Consider the following 13,969-nt stretch of genomic DNA (forward strand, 5'->3'; position numbering starts at 1 on the left):
TATTTTACTAAAGAGCCCGTATGTGCACAAAATAGACCGTACTTCCTAAGCGTCAGATACTAAATCGCACATATGCATATGCACTGCATATCTGTTTGACATAAGAAAATATGACAATTACATATAAAGTTCGGAATTTTAAACTCAAGATGCGACACGTAACCAGAGGAGGGAAGTAATATTTCATGTTGTAGCCTAAACATGTTCATTTCATAAAATATACCAAAATGTGTTGACCAAATGTCTCATATACTCCTAATTAACATAAAATACACTCAAAGTTAATACAAATATGAACTTTAAAACGAATTGAACACCGCCAAATTCCGTCTGGTTTACGGATAGACGACGCAGTACCTTTTCAATACTACACGGGGCTGCTCACACAAAAACCGTGATAAACACCTGGGATAGGGATAGTCATCTTTCGACGTAGCATATTTCAAGACAATAGGTTGATGCGATTCTGAGACAGTTTTCGCTTTGTCCAAATTGCAGTCAGTTCAGTGTCAAAGTCTATGGCGCGTCGTCTGATCACACAGCGCGCACTCACAGGGGGACAAGGATGAACGCACTGTTGAAACGGTTCGGCCTTTTCACGGTCCCACCATTTAGCTCTGTCTATTCTGGGGTTTGGTAAACTCTTTCTAGGAACACATCACCTCCCCCTTCCCCCATTGCTTTGCTCCACACATGAGATGGTTGGATGCCTTTCGATGGGGTTGCCTTGTCCCACCCCTTCCTTTTAAGCTCCCGATAACGGAACAGCTCCTCTTGGTCGATGAAGAGAAGCGTTATCCCCTTCATTTTCTGGCCGAGAGCTTCAACGAACGTACGCGCGTTAGTTATGGAGCTCACCTCAGTTGTTTTCAAGTTATGCAGTGACGCATGATGCTTCAGCACACCACCCACTCCATCGCACGCGCTTTTGCCGTGCCCTGACGCCGAGTATATGCACCTGCTGACAACAAACTTCTTCAGAAATTCGTGTAATTGGTGCCCATTTTTGAAATGGCTTGGAGCGCCGTCCGAAACATAGATTAGCTCCAAAAAAACGGGCAAGAGTTCCGCGAGCCTGTCTTCAATCATTGTGAGCGCAAAGAGCGCGTGTGCAGAATCATGACAGGTATCGTCACTCACGACGCCGAAACTTAGTGTTCCCTTCGTGGTCGTCGCAACGCAGGTGAAGATTGTCACCATCTTGGTTTTCCAGTGGTATCCCTGCACTGCACGTTGGAGCACAATACTCCAGTTGTCGGCGAAATCAAAGTGGAGGACTACGACACGTGGCTTCACATTTGCTTTTCAAGCCATATTGCTCTCTGTTGTGCGCGCCGAGTATAATAGCGGGGTATGTATTTCTTCGTCCACTTGTTGAGTTCGTTAAGAAAAGCAGTGACCCCCAAATGTTTTTTCACCAACTCGCCACCAGATTCCCACAGTGCCAACTCCAGTTCATCTTCAGCGCTCATTCCTAGCATCTCGAGGGATATGTCCTTCCGGTTCGAACAGGCTTCACACCTCAGCAAGAAGCAGTTTTGGGAAGGATTTTCACAAAGAAAAATTTTCTGGACGTCTTCAAATGTCATGGTCTTCCCCGCCGCATTTGACAGAGATGTCAGACAGAGTATGAAATAGGCGCAGCATACACACACACACTCTTCATGTACAGTGTGTTTCTTAACCTACTTGGGCCGAAGAGAATAAAATTTTGTTAGGTCTATTTTTGACTCGGGATTGGCCGCCTTGAATTCTTTGTAGGTTTCCCTAATATATCTCGTCATAAATCGCTTCGTGACGAAGACTTCCTGACCATCAATAAAAAGCCTTACGACATCCTTCTTGTTCGGGCTTTGTCTTCAGCAGTCTTTCGCATCTGATGTGTAGTAAGTCAACGCAAGAGCGACATCGTTTTTGTTGAGAGCATGTCCTTGGTATGGGTCAGGTGACGTCCAGACCCCCATTTTTTTTCAGCTTTCTTGATTGGTCCGAAGCATGCTTCGTCACTTCAGGAATTGCTTTCAGGATATCTTTCTTTTTGAGGTTAGATGGAAAGACAGTTAAGAGGCGGTAGCGTTCTAGCTGCGACGCGCTCTTGACGTAGGCTGCTCGTAAATTTCTGACCCAGTCGGAGCACGAGGAGCATGGATCTTCTTTGTCTGTGCCCGTAGGTTCTCCGTACACGTCACTTAGTTTACGACCAATTTTCTTTTTGAAATCCGCGGTTATCACGGATTTTTTTCGCTTAACATAGCCGGTACGACTTCGTGGGGTCACGCTAGAAGGGAGTTTAAGTGGTGTCACACTTACTTCGGTAGCATCAATTGTTTCAGACACTCCTTGGACCAGGGCTTCCTCGCCAACGAATGATCTGTCCGCTGGTTTCAGGGATGATGATGATGAGCTTGATGACAACATTTCCTGTCCTTGCTTATGTTTTTCAATCTGACCCAAGAACATTGTGTAGCAGTTATTGCACAGAACATCTCCAGGGCTTACGCGCTGGGCGTCCTCAGCCGGTTGAACTTGATTAAGAAAACTTAGGTTTAGCTCCGAGACTTGACGAAAATGGCGTCCGTAAAACACTCTTCTCTTGTGTCTCCTTGAATAGTCGGCGCACACTTTCCGGTCTGAACTGAATAATGTATTAGCCATGGCAGTAACGAACACTTCTGGCTTTCTGAAAGCAGGAGCAGTTTTAAGTTCATCCAGCTCAGACAGCACGGAGGTAGAATGAGTACCAGCTTTCCGCCGTGGCTTAGGAATTCAAGTAAAGATCCAGAAAGGGACCGAGAAGGCTATTATCAGTTAGACGACGTGCGGAGATTCGGTTTCCTTTGGGTCCCCAATCTTCCCGTCGATCCATACTTAAAGGGGCCCTGCAATCATATTTAAGCGCCTACCTTTTTTGCGGTTTCCACGTCTCTTGGGGTTCGGGCGAGCCAGCGGGCACGGAGAGAGTAACTAAATATCACTGCGTCATATTTTAACCGGACGACGCGGAAACCTCCTCCACCGACGAGGGCGACCCGCGGTACCGAAAGCGCGCAAAATGTGACGTCTTTGGTCCTTGGCTTGCCACTGGTCAAAGCCGCTAAAAGCTTTTTTTTTTTAGTCGAGATACAAAATATAAGTGTCGCGAACCGTTTCAATTATGTATGAAAGTAGTTTTTGTTCACTATTTTAGATCAGAAAAGAAACAAATGCAGTTTAGAAAGTACGGAAGCAAGAAATGACCCGTCGACATACCCGCCACCAAGTGGCGGAAAAAACGGCGCATACTAGAGAGAACTAGTGGGATGAGGCTACGGCGAGCGAGGAGCGTAGAAAGGTCCCGGATGTCCGCGGCGGCGCTGCGGTCGTATACCGGCTCGAGAATCCGACCGATTCCGAACGTTCCAAAGGCCTTCGGCGCGGGCCCTGCTGGCGATTTGGCCATTTGTCGGTGCGTCAGCGCGAAGTGACTCCCGTTCTGAACTGATCTTTACCCCGTGTTTGCTGTAGTTTGTGGCCAATGAAGTGTTACGCCGAATTAGTGTTTAGTCGCGAAGCAAATGCAATGCGAGCTTTTGCCCGCTTCATACAACCTATCCAACACGTGCTTTAGTGGCGCCCTCTCGAGCCGTCGACACGGAGTGTGGCAGCCGTGAGCGCTCGATGAGCTCACTACTCCTCCTCTTGTTCACGGCCACTCAAGCCAGGACCTACGACGCCATGAAGGAGGTTATTTTTTGCTTGTTTTTGTAATTCTAATTTTTCTATAACTTTTAAAATAAAGCGAAATTTGATAAAATAAAATTTTGATTAAGTTGCTACGTTCAGTAGCTCAGGTTCATTGCAAATTAAAAACCAGTCAAAAAGTCATTGCAGGGCCCCTTTAAACATTCGCTCTCTGCCTCGCGCGTAATCTGAGTGCCACGCAGCAGCGGCTTCTCTTTTAGTGCCCACGGATTAGTGGCACGGTTGTGTTAGAAGGACGAAGAGGGGAGCTTGGAGAGACAGACAATCAGGGTTTCCGTGTCGGTCGCATCCAAAGGCATAATCCTTAGAGGCTCCAGGACCCCGAAGAAGATAGAGGCGGTAGCCCCGCGATGTTCAAGATAAAGTATTCTATACACGCCGGCTGACTGGGGTGGCATCTGTAAAATTTAGGAGCCGAAAGCAAAAGGCCTCAGAGGACTTCTCTAACGATCTGCATTCCCCCGTATTGGGAGAAAAAGATGCGCTCGCACTTGTGAATACGGACTTCTAAGTAACTTTTTTTTAAGAGCACTACTCAAAATTGTTTTTAATGTTTATGGTTGGATATTAGGTAACTGCTAACGATAAAAAGAAAACCTTATATAGGCCAAAATTGTGCTCAGCAGAGCGCCTGTGCGAAGTCCCGTTCAAAACGCTCATAGCACGACATTCGAGTCTTAATAGCGGCCATGCAAACAATATATTACAATTTCTGTTGGTAGTTTCTGATAGACTACTATATTAACTAACTGTGAATAAAAAATGAAAAAAATAAAGAGTGGGGTTTTTTAGAAAATCGACTCCAAACTTGCTAGTTTTTCGAAATATTCGTTTTTCATGCACATGTAGTGCATTATATACTTGTGGCAAAATATTGAAATTATACTCAAAAGAAAGAGCATAATTGGTGCTTTACGGTGATATAAAGATCATAAAATATGTTGATTAGGTCACACAGCACAGCCTGCTGAACTTCGTCAAATATCGTCACAGAGAGGTGGTTTGACAAAGAAAAAAAAATCATTAAGAATGTTATGACCTAGACGCTTAATAAGCATGAAAAAGCCTATGTCTAGAGTGTTCCCAAGAAAGTTATATTGATGTAGCGTAAAAAGTAGGGAAAAGGGATGGAGTAAAATATGGCACCTCCGAGAGGCTGGAAAAACATCAATTTCCACCTTGACCGCTTCAACGGTCCATGACTTGAGAACAAAAAATCCGACGAAATAACCGCTTGCGTCTTCTTTTATTATAGGAATTGACCCAAAACATATATTTTTTTCGTCAAAATTAAAAATTCGACCCTAAATCCGTGCCTGAGTTGAGATGAAATCACCCATATATATAATAAATTGTACAAGACTGCGCTTTCAAAACGTATATTAATGTCAGATAAATGCGCACAAACACCACCGCGCCGCTCGACGAAAAAAAATTTTTTTTCACGTCGATGCCAGATATTTTCTCACGTAGTTGCGCCATGGCCTTCCTTCTCCGACATTGTAACTTAGCCACTCGGAGCGCTACGGCCTTCTCTTCTAAGAGGTGTTAGTTTACAACTCCCTGCATTTCGCCGAATTAGAGCGCAGCTCTTGAGGAGGATGAAGGGAGGGTACGGAAGGAAGGGTATGCCCCTATACCTCTCCAGCTCCCCTCCCAGTTCGCGGAAAATGTTCGCTACATTTCCCGCCAAATTTAACGGAAACGATTCCCCGCTGAATTTGGCGGAAAAAGTACCCCTTTAAATTTAGCGGGGAATGTTTCGGCAAAAATTAGCAGGGAACGTTTTCCACGCTCGGTTCGGAGTAAAGTTCATGCAAGAACGTGAACTAGCGGAGATTATTTTTTTTTTTTCGGGGTGTTGCGACTTACGTTGAGGTAAACCTTAAACATAACGATGAGTTATTCAGCATCTTCTAGAACTCAGCTAGAAGGATTAGGACAATATGCATCGAGCATCGGGACTCCTTTCCACCATTTTCCGATGCGCAAAGACGGCCATTGGCCCGTTCCTGTCACGTGACATTTGATCATGTGCTACCTTCTCGGTGCTTAAAACTGCCCAGGCGCCGTCTTCGACAGCTGCATATGGTTTTAAATAGATCCTTTTTGAATTACGAAATGATGCATATATTATGCGCAGCCGCCAATAGTTGGTCTCATCGCTTCCGGCATGAAGCCCGTGATTGGTTCCGAATTCAGGCCGAGCAATGACGCAGCACTCGTAGGAATGCGTTTCGGTCCTCGAACAGGCCGAATCCTGATGAAGCACTCGTGTCCAATGGGGGCTCACAGTGCATGACCCACTAATCAAGATGGCATATAATCTATGCATCATTTTGAAATTTTGAAATTACAAACATACAAACATAACAAACTTTCCAGTAGTGTACCTGGTGTTAAGACGTGCGCATCTTAATATCGTTTTGCTCTGTGGTGAACCGTTTAAGCAAGCACATCAACGAAAAGCGTTTTTTTTTGTTTTTTTTTTACATTTTGCATCAGGCACGTTGTGAAAGCTGGTGACAACTGGCAACATAGATTCTACGTTCGCACCAGGATGGACGAAGTGCAATCATTATAAACGCTTGTTAACACCTACAGCGCAGTGCTAACTCAGCGCTATTCGCCCTTTCTTGATCATGATATAGAAAACCCGAGACTGAGGTAAAAGCAGGGAAACGATGTCGAAGAAGAAAGACAGGGGAAAATAACGTCTCAAACTCAGCTACTGCGTTTATTTCCTCAATGTCCTATATAGCCACAACCTAACAACCGACCATCGACGTCACAAGGTCAACCTTTGTTATCTATACAATCCTACCCACACTGGTCTTCACCTCGACCGTAAACGGTGACCTCAATCTCAAAGTGGGATTGAGGTCCACTGACGGTGGATAGTTTTTTTGTCAATTCTTGATCTGTATCTCCAGGCAATGGTAGTCGAGTATAATGAACGCAAATTTGTACAAAAAGATGGCGTATGTATCGGTTCATCGGTTGCTCCAATGCTAGCAGAAATATACCTTAACAACATGGATGCTGCCGAAACGGATAAATTGAATTGTATTTCATCGAGTACGGCCTTTGTAAGGAGATATGTCGATGATATTTTCATTTGCTCATTTCGCGAAAAGGATATACTCCAGTTGTAACAGACAGTGAGGGGAGCGGTGCCGGAACTTAAGTTCACCTTAGAAAAGGCGAACAATGGTATTTTACAATTTCTGGACTTACACATTCACGTGGAGGAGGGGGGGGGGTAATGTTGGGAGTACGGAAAAATGGCCGCAAAACCCGTTTTGAGTAGGAAAAGTTGTCATGCTAAATCAGTAAAAGCAGGTGTAGTCAGATCTCCAATCAGCAACGCACTTGATAAGTTGTGTGCCCATTTTATGGGTTGTGCGGTAGAAAGGCAGTGGTCAAGGTTAGAAGATGCAGGCAATGACAGTGTTTTCATAAAAAGGTAATTGGGGTAACAGCAAAAGGCTAAGCAACGACCAGAAAAGGAAGCGAAAAGGCATTATGCGGTCATTCCGACCGCATACACCGACCGCCACAATTGTAGTGTGGAGAAAATGCTAATAACTGAATATGAGCGCAGTGTTGTACACTGCTGGTTTCTTTAGATCTGCTATGATTTTGTCCTTTAGATCTGTTATGTTAGATAAATGGAATGTCGTGTTTTTTTTTTTCAATATAATAAAAACCTTGTGCACTTTTACCATTCCGGCAGACAACGTAACAATCGAAACTACAGCGAACAGTTTGTATATTGTATTTTTTTTTACCCTTTTCCTTAAATATCATTTCCGCGGAATTCTTCAGGAAGTGTGGTTAACCTTGCGCAGGGGCGAAATCTCCCGAAGACGTCATGAGGCAGCTGCGTTAACCGTTCGACAATAACCAGGCTTCTAAGGTCTTCATCGCGTCAAATGGTTTGCAATGAAGCCTAAAGGCCACTCGTTGGTCTCCCTTTATTTAATAAAACCGATAAAGAGAACGAAGAGTACCTTACACCGATGGTCTATTTTTCCCGCTGAAACTGAGTTGGTATTGGTTATCTATGCCGATCAACCTTTTTCGTTGGCTCAAGTCATTAAAGAAAGACACGGGAATTGTGTTCTTAGTGAATGACCAATCAATATACGTAAAAGAAATAACTTTCGGGAATTGCGGGCTTAGAGGAGGTAAAAACCCGGAAATATAATGAGCAATATAATGAGCTGAAGAAAAGCAAGGTTTCAAGCTGCTCTTCTTATGTGTTCGTAACGGCTAATTTCGCAGTATTATTGACCCCGAGGCAATCATGATAGTATACTCGATACTGACCGCACCCTGTATTTCTGAAGTTGTCCGTGACGATGATAGTGACTATGAAAGTGACGATGCGAGACGCCGTTCGCACTTTTATCACAGCGGAGCCGTTAAAGGAACAGCGCAACGATTTGAACGTTGAAAGATTTGGCATCTTCTACTTTTGACATTGTTTATCTTGCCACAAACGAGAGAAAACACATCTCCCTCCTTTAAAATGTTGCGGTTCCGCCGCCTAATCGCGAGGCAAAAATCAAGCGGGTTTCACATGCAGCGATTTTGGCCCTAGAGCGGCACAATTTCTGCCGTCGCGGCGCTCTGCCCAGCCGCAGCTGCTTAGCGGCACGGTTCCACCAGGGTGGAAATTATTCGCCTCGGCAGAGGGGCAGCTTTCGCGCTAGCCAATCACAGCGCGGCGGGAAATCACGTGACGGGAGGCGAAACATTGCGGTAAGGCTGGCGCCTAGGACGACGGCGTTTTCACGTTCTTGAAGCAGACAAGCAAAGAAAGTACGCAAGCGACTAATTTGCGGTTTCTTTTTTCTGGCGAGTCGAGCTTCTTTGCTTCAGCAGTTGAGTCGGAACTGTTCAGGATATTATGGAGGAGGAGGATTGTTGCCCCCTTCCTCGGGATTTGTTTTCTTAATGATTTACGCGGCTCTTTTTTACTTTCCTCGCCTGAGTACCAACTGTAGCGAGCGCAAGAGACGCAAATCGGAAGCGGCTTGTGCGAGCGCTAGTGAGAAAACAGAAGAAAAATAAGTACTGAGCGACATTGACGTGTCTTTTCCAACACAGATGGTTACACCAAACAAGACAAAATGTGTCGCGCCCAGTTCAATGAGCTGCTTATCAGTGAAGTGTCGAAGCGATGGGGTTTTTTTTTTTTTTTTGGACGCGCAGCCCAAAGAATTTAAGAACAATGGGACCAAAGAGAAGCTCTGGGAAGAAGTGACTGAGGCCGTGAAAGTGATCAACAAGACAGGTATGAAACCACTGCACTACTGCGGGTTTTAACGATTTTACACGTCCAGGGGGTTCGGGCCGGCCATATTATAGTTGGAGTCTTTACATCAGAGGAAGGCGCTGCCTGTGACGCTGACAAGGATGATCCGAAGTTTCGACCTTTGTGACAACGAAGTTTAGAAAAAAAAAGGCATAAACAAATAAGACCAAGGTTTATTAGGTATTTAAACGTTTTTTTTATGAAGGTGGAGTTAACGGGGAAACTAAAAACTAAGGCATTAAATTTATTGTTAGAAAACGCTGCAACCGACTGTGCGCATCTGATTGCTACAAGCAACATTGGCCATCGCAACGGCAGAAAACGCTCATGTGAAATGAAACCTCGCGATCCGTGCTGCCGCGCCGCTAGTGGCAGCGATTTCGGCCATGGAATCGTTGCTTGTGAAACCCGTTTCAGAATATTCCCCGACCTGCAGCCGCGAGTGGCTGCCATGAAAACCACGCGGCATGACGTCAATGGGCGCGTTAAGTCGGCGCTCCTTTACTACGACTTTGACGCTCCGAGTTTCATACTCCGAGCTCAGCAACTAAACTAATTCAAAAACTTTTCTCCTTCCGTATTGACGAAGGTGTAATAAGATGGGTAGAATCATTTTTTTAACATTTAGAACGCAGTATGTTTCTCTTCATAATCAGGCCTCTTTATCAATGGAAGTACGCTCAGGTGTACCACAAGGAACCGTGCTGGTATTGTTATTTCTGCTTTATATTAATGATTTGCCTAATTGTATTAACTCAACTTTAAGATTGTTGGCTGATAACTGTGTTGTATATGATAGAATTACTAATATAGCAGATTGTATTCCCTTGCAAGATGACCTTTTTAGCATTGAGTCTCGGCGTCGGAAATGGCAGACGGAAATTAACGTTCACAAAACTAAGTTCATGGTATTCAGCACTAAACAAGCTCCCTCGAGCTGTATTCAATTACAGTTTATTTACCGCCTGTGTAGAAAAAGTTATGAATTATAAATACCTAGCCCTCAGCAAAAAGAGGCCGTACTTGAAACGAACTTGAAATATATTTAATACGAATATTCATTTTGTATTCATTCTGTATTATTTTGTTCCCATTCGAAATACGTGCGAAAGGTATTCAAAATATATCATAAATATTAATCAGAAAAAATGTTAGATATACCAAAAATATAATTCGTTGCCCCTCAAGATGCCATTTGTGCACTTTTTAGTGCACAAACGGCATTTTGAGGGACAAGGAATTATATCTTTGTCCTACATAGCCTCCATATTTAAGGTGATCATTTGGCCGGTCACCAGCCCTGCACTTATTAAGGTTCCAAGTATTCAATATTCTCCTCGGGAGTCTGTCAAAGGGGAAACAGTGTTTTGAAGTTCGTGGACGATATCTCTTACTACAAGCATTAATACAGCTAATAATAATTCGGCGCAGTCGCTCAAACAATATCCATAAAAACGGCTCCTAGAAAAACTTGTATTGCTTCTCTGCGTAGCACCACCCAGGATGAAGCGAGTGAAGCTAGTTTCTTCACTTTAAAATAGTTATTTTGCTTTAATTTCTTTACTAGTTGACTATTTAATATGGTCATTAACGTCGCTATATTAAAGTCACTACTCCCACTACGTACAATGGTGAGTATACGCATTCAGTGAACTAACATTTGCTAACACGATTACACACCAAAAATATCTGCTCACAGCACCTTGCTGAAGCTTTCCAGTATCAGCAAGTGTTGTGGTTGTAGTTCCCGATCTCCGTTTGTGATTGGTGCGCAAGAAACTCATCAGGTCTGTTCTTGATAGAAAAAAGGAAACAATAACAAAAACTGGGCTGAGTTATCAGTGCGATATGCTGCACAACTCAATTGACAAACTAATCAGATGTTTTGTTTATGTGCTTCAGTGTACTCCAAATCTGCTTGAAGTGAACTTCTGATAGGCGAGCTTTTCAATACTTTGGTAGTTTAACTCAGACTACCAAAGTATCGCACTCAAAAGATACTTAGAGCATGACAGAACAGTATTTACCATTTCCAGGTATTTTAAAAGTATTCTGCGCATACTTTTCATTGCTGCATTTTTATTAGGGTTGGAGTATATTTTGCATGAAATAAATGCATATTTTAAAAAATCTATGTGAAAGGTATTTTGGGCCTACTAATTTACTATTTACATATTTCAGAACGCATGAAGGGAACTTCAAATGTAGTTTAAATAAAGGTATTTTTAATATATTTTCAGAAATATATTTTATACTAAGTAAAAAAAAAGAAGTGTATATTTTCGGTCTATTTATTGTGTGCTTACAAATATGAACTGCACTTCAAATACACTCAAATTAGAATGGGGTATATTTCAAACGTCTTAGTTTTCGCTAAGGGAGGAGTTTTTCCAACCAGTAGCCTCCCTTGGGGATGTCATATCAATCATATAGCCGCTAAAGCTAACAAATCTCTTGGTTTTCTGCGTCGTACTCCATATATCGCATCTGAGGAAACTAAACTTGTAGCTTATAACGCCTTAATACGCCCCATTTTAGAGTATGCTTCTGTCATTTGGAACCCCCACCAAGTCTTCCTTGAAAACGAGTTAGAATCCATCCAAAATAAAGCTGCACGTTTCATCCTAAGGAATTATAACCACTCTGTAAGCGTTACCTCCTTGAAGTCAATTCTCAGCCTTCCTCCTCTAAGAGAACGTAGAGCTGTATGACAACTAAAACTACTTCCATAAACTTTTCTACCACTCTCCAGCTCATAAGTCTATTTATTGCATACCTGCCTCTTTCATTTCTTGCCGACTTGACCACTCCTGCAAACTTCACCTAGACATTCCCAGGACTAATAGTTACAAGTTTTCATCCTTGCAGCTCGCCATTAAAAATTGTAACATGTTACCAGAAGCCGTGGTCACGGTAACGGCCCTCAAAAATTCGCCGAAGCTGTTATTGGTTACCTGTACCTGTGATACGCCCATTGAATTCATTCTTTTTTTCTTGTGGCATTAATGTATTGTGTTTTTTGCCAATGTCCCTTTGTAATACCCATCATGGGTCTTAAGGGGAACTAATGAATGAAATTAATTGAAACGACGCATGGCGCGAGCAGCGCGACACACCGAGGCCGGTTCCAAACCTACTCGAATGGATCCGAGTTACCCTGGCGGATTATGTCACGTGACAACAAAAACAGAGAAACGCTGGACGCGGGTAGGTTTTCGATAACCACCTTTACCCTAGAGTTAGATCGAGTAAGTTCTGGAACACGGCCAAAAACTATCGACGAGCCACACGAGCTCCTCCCGACCGTAAATACGGGTGACAGAAGCCGAAAATATTTTAAATAATTAGGCCCGTGTGGAGTGGCATATTCTAAAGCAAAAAGACGGCGACGTTATGAAGTTTCTACGGACGTTTTAATACTCCGGAAAGGCTTCAAGATTCGCTTTGTGCACATATGTGGAAGTTTACCTTGGCCGATCATTTACTGACTATGTACGCTGTTCCGATTTAAATTAAAGATAATATTCTTGAACCTGCTCGTCGACGCAGGAAACCCTCAAATTTGTCAGAGATTCCGAGGTTCCGTCGGTTCCGTCTCGCAGCGAGACGGAAGCTACGCCGATACCGGCACACCGTCGTTCGATTGCACGTCAATTCGTTTCTAGGCGGTATGCAAGAACAAACCTTTCTCGGAACGCTAGCTGGTGTTTCGGCTTTCCAATCTAAGTATCTTTATTCGCTGCGGCTGGGCTAAGCATTCTAAGCAGAGCAGCGGTCTGACTGTCTTTTCATCAACTTTTCTGTCGCCGAGCTATCGTCACGCTCGTTCGATAGATCAATTCGTTTTCAGTCAAGACGCACGAACAAACCTTTTCCTCGATGCTCGCTGATGTTTCGGCTTTGAAATCAAAGTATCTTTCCTCGCTGGGCTAAGCATTATGAAAGGCGCAGAGCGGTTCGCATCTCTTCATCTCGACAACTTTCCTGTCGCTGTGCTGTCGGCACGCTACCCTTTGACAACTGCATTTTTTTAGGCGAGATGCACAAACTTTTTTTCGGAACGCTAATTGCTGTCTTAGCTTTCAAGTCAAATAATTTTTACCTGCTCGATTAAGCACTAATCAACTGAAAGGGGGCAGTGGTCCAGCTACGCCTCTCGTCTCGACGGTCTCAACAGCAGCGCAGCCATCTTGTTTGTTTACGTGACGTCACGGAGCGCGAAGGAGTCACTCGCGCTCCGAGAAATTCTCGGTGCATGAAGAGCGCGCTCCAGTGTCAGTCTCCGGTGACACTCCTGTCCGTTTAGTGAAAGGAGCGCCAAACAATCGCGCCAAACTTTCGCGCTTTGGAGCACGGACTTAAAGCGCCCGGTCTTGTAGAAAGATAGCAAGTTGTGCGAATACCTGCTCGATAAAAGGTAATTTTTCTATAAATCTTGTCGTTCCAACATAAATAGAAATTCGCCAAAAACCTGGCATCGTCGACGCAACTTTTATTACGGTATACGGAGTTTTAGTGGCGCCATCTATCCGAGGTCCATAAAACCATCAGCTCTATCTGCCACCTCGAAAAGCCGCCAGAAGTATCTTGAATCACTGCCTATGTTGCGGTTGGCCTTTTCTCTGCGCAAACGCTTTTTAATCGGGTGAATCAACCGTAAAACAACAATACACGCGGAGGGCACTGCGAATGTTTCGTATTTTGATTTTCGCCACTACTCCGGTGTCACGTCAACAGTCGAGGCAGCATTTACTGAGGTTTGCGCGGTGTTTGCTCGTTGCTCTGCTTCCGCGGGGTGTGTTCAGCAAGGGCAGGGACGTGTTCGCCATCAAACGATGGAAACTTTCAGACGCTAATTTCAAAAAGCAACTGCTGCAAATTTACAATATGAATAAAAAGCTTACT

Source organism: Ixodes scapularis, unplaced genomic scaffold (assembly GCF_016920785.2).
Source record: "Ixodes scapularis isolate PalLabHiFi unplaced genomic scaffold, ASM1692078v2 PGA_scaffold4__175_contigs__length_147842914, whole genome shotgun sequence".
NCBI lineage: Eukaryota > Metazoa > Arthropoda > Arachnida > Ixodida > Ixodidae > Ixodes > Ixodes scapularis.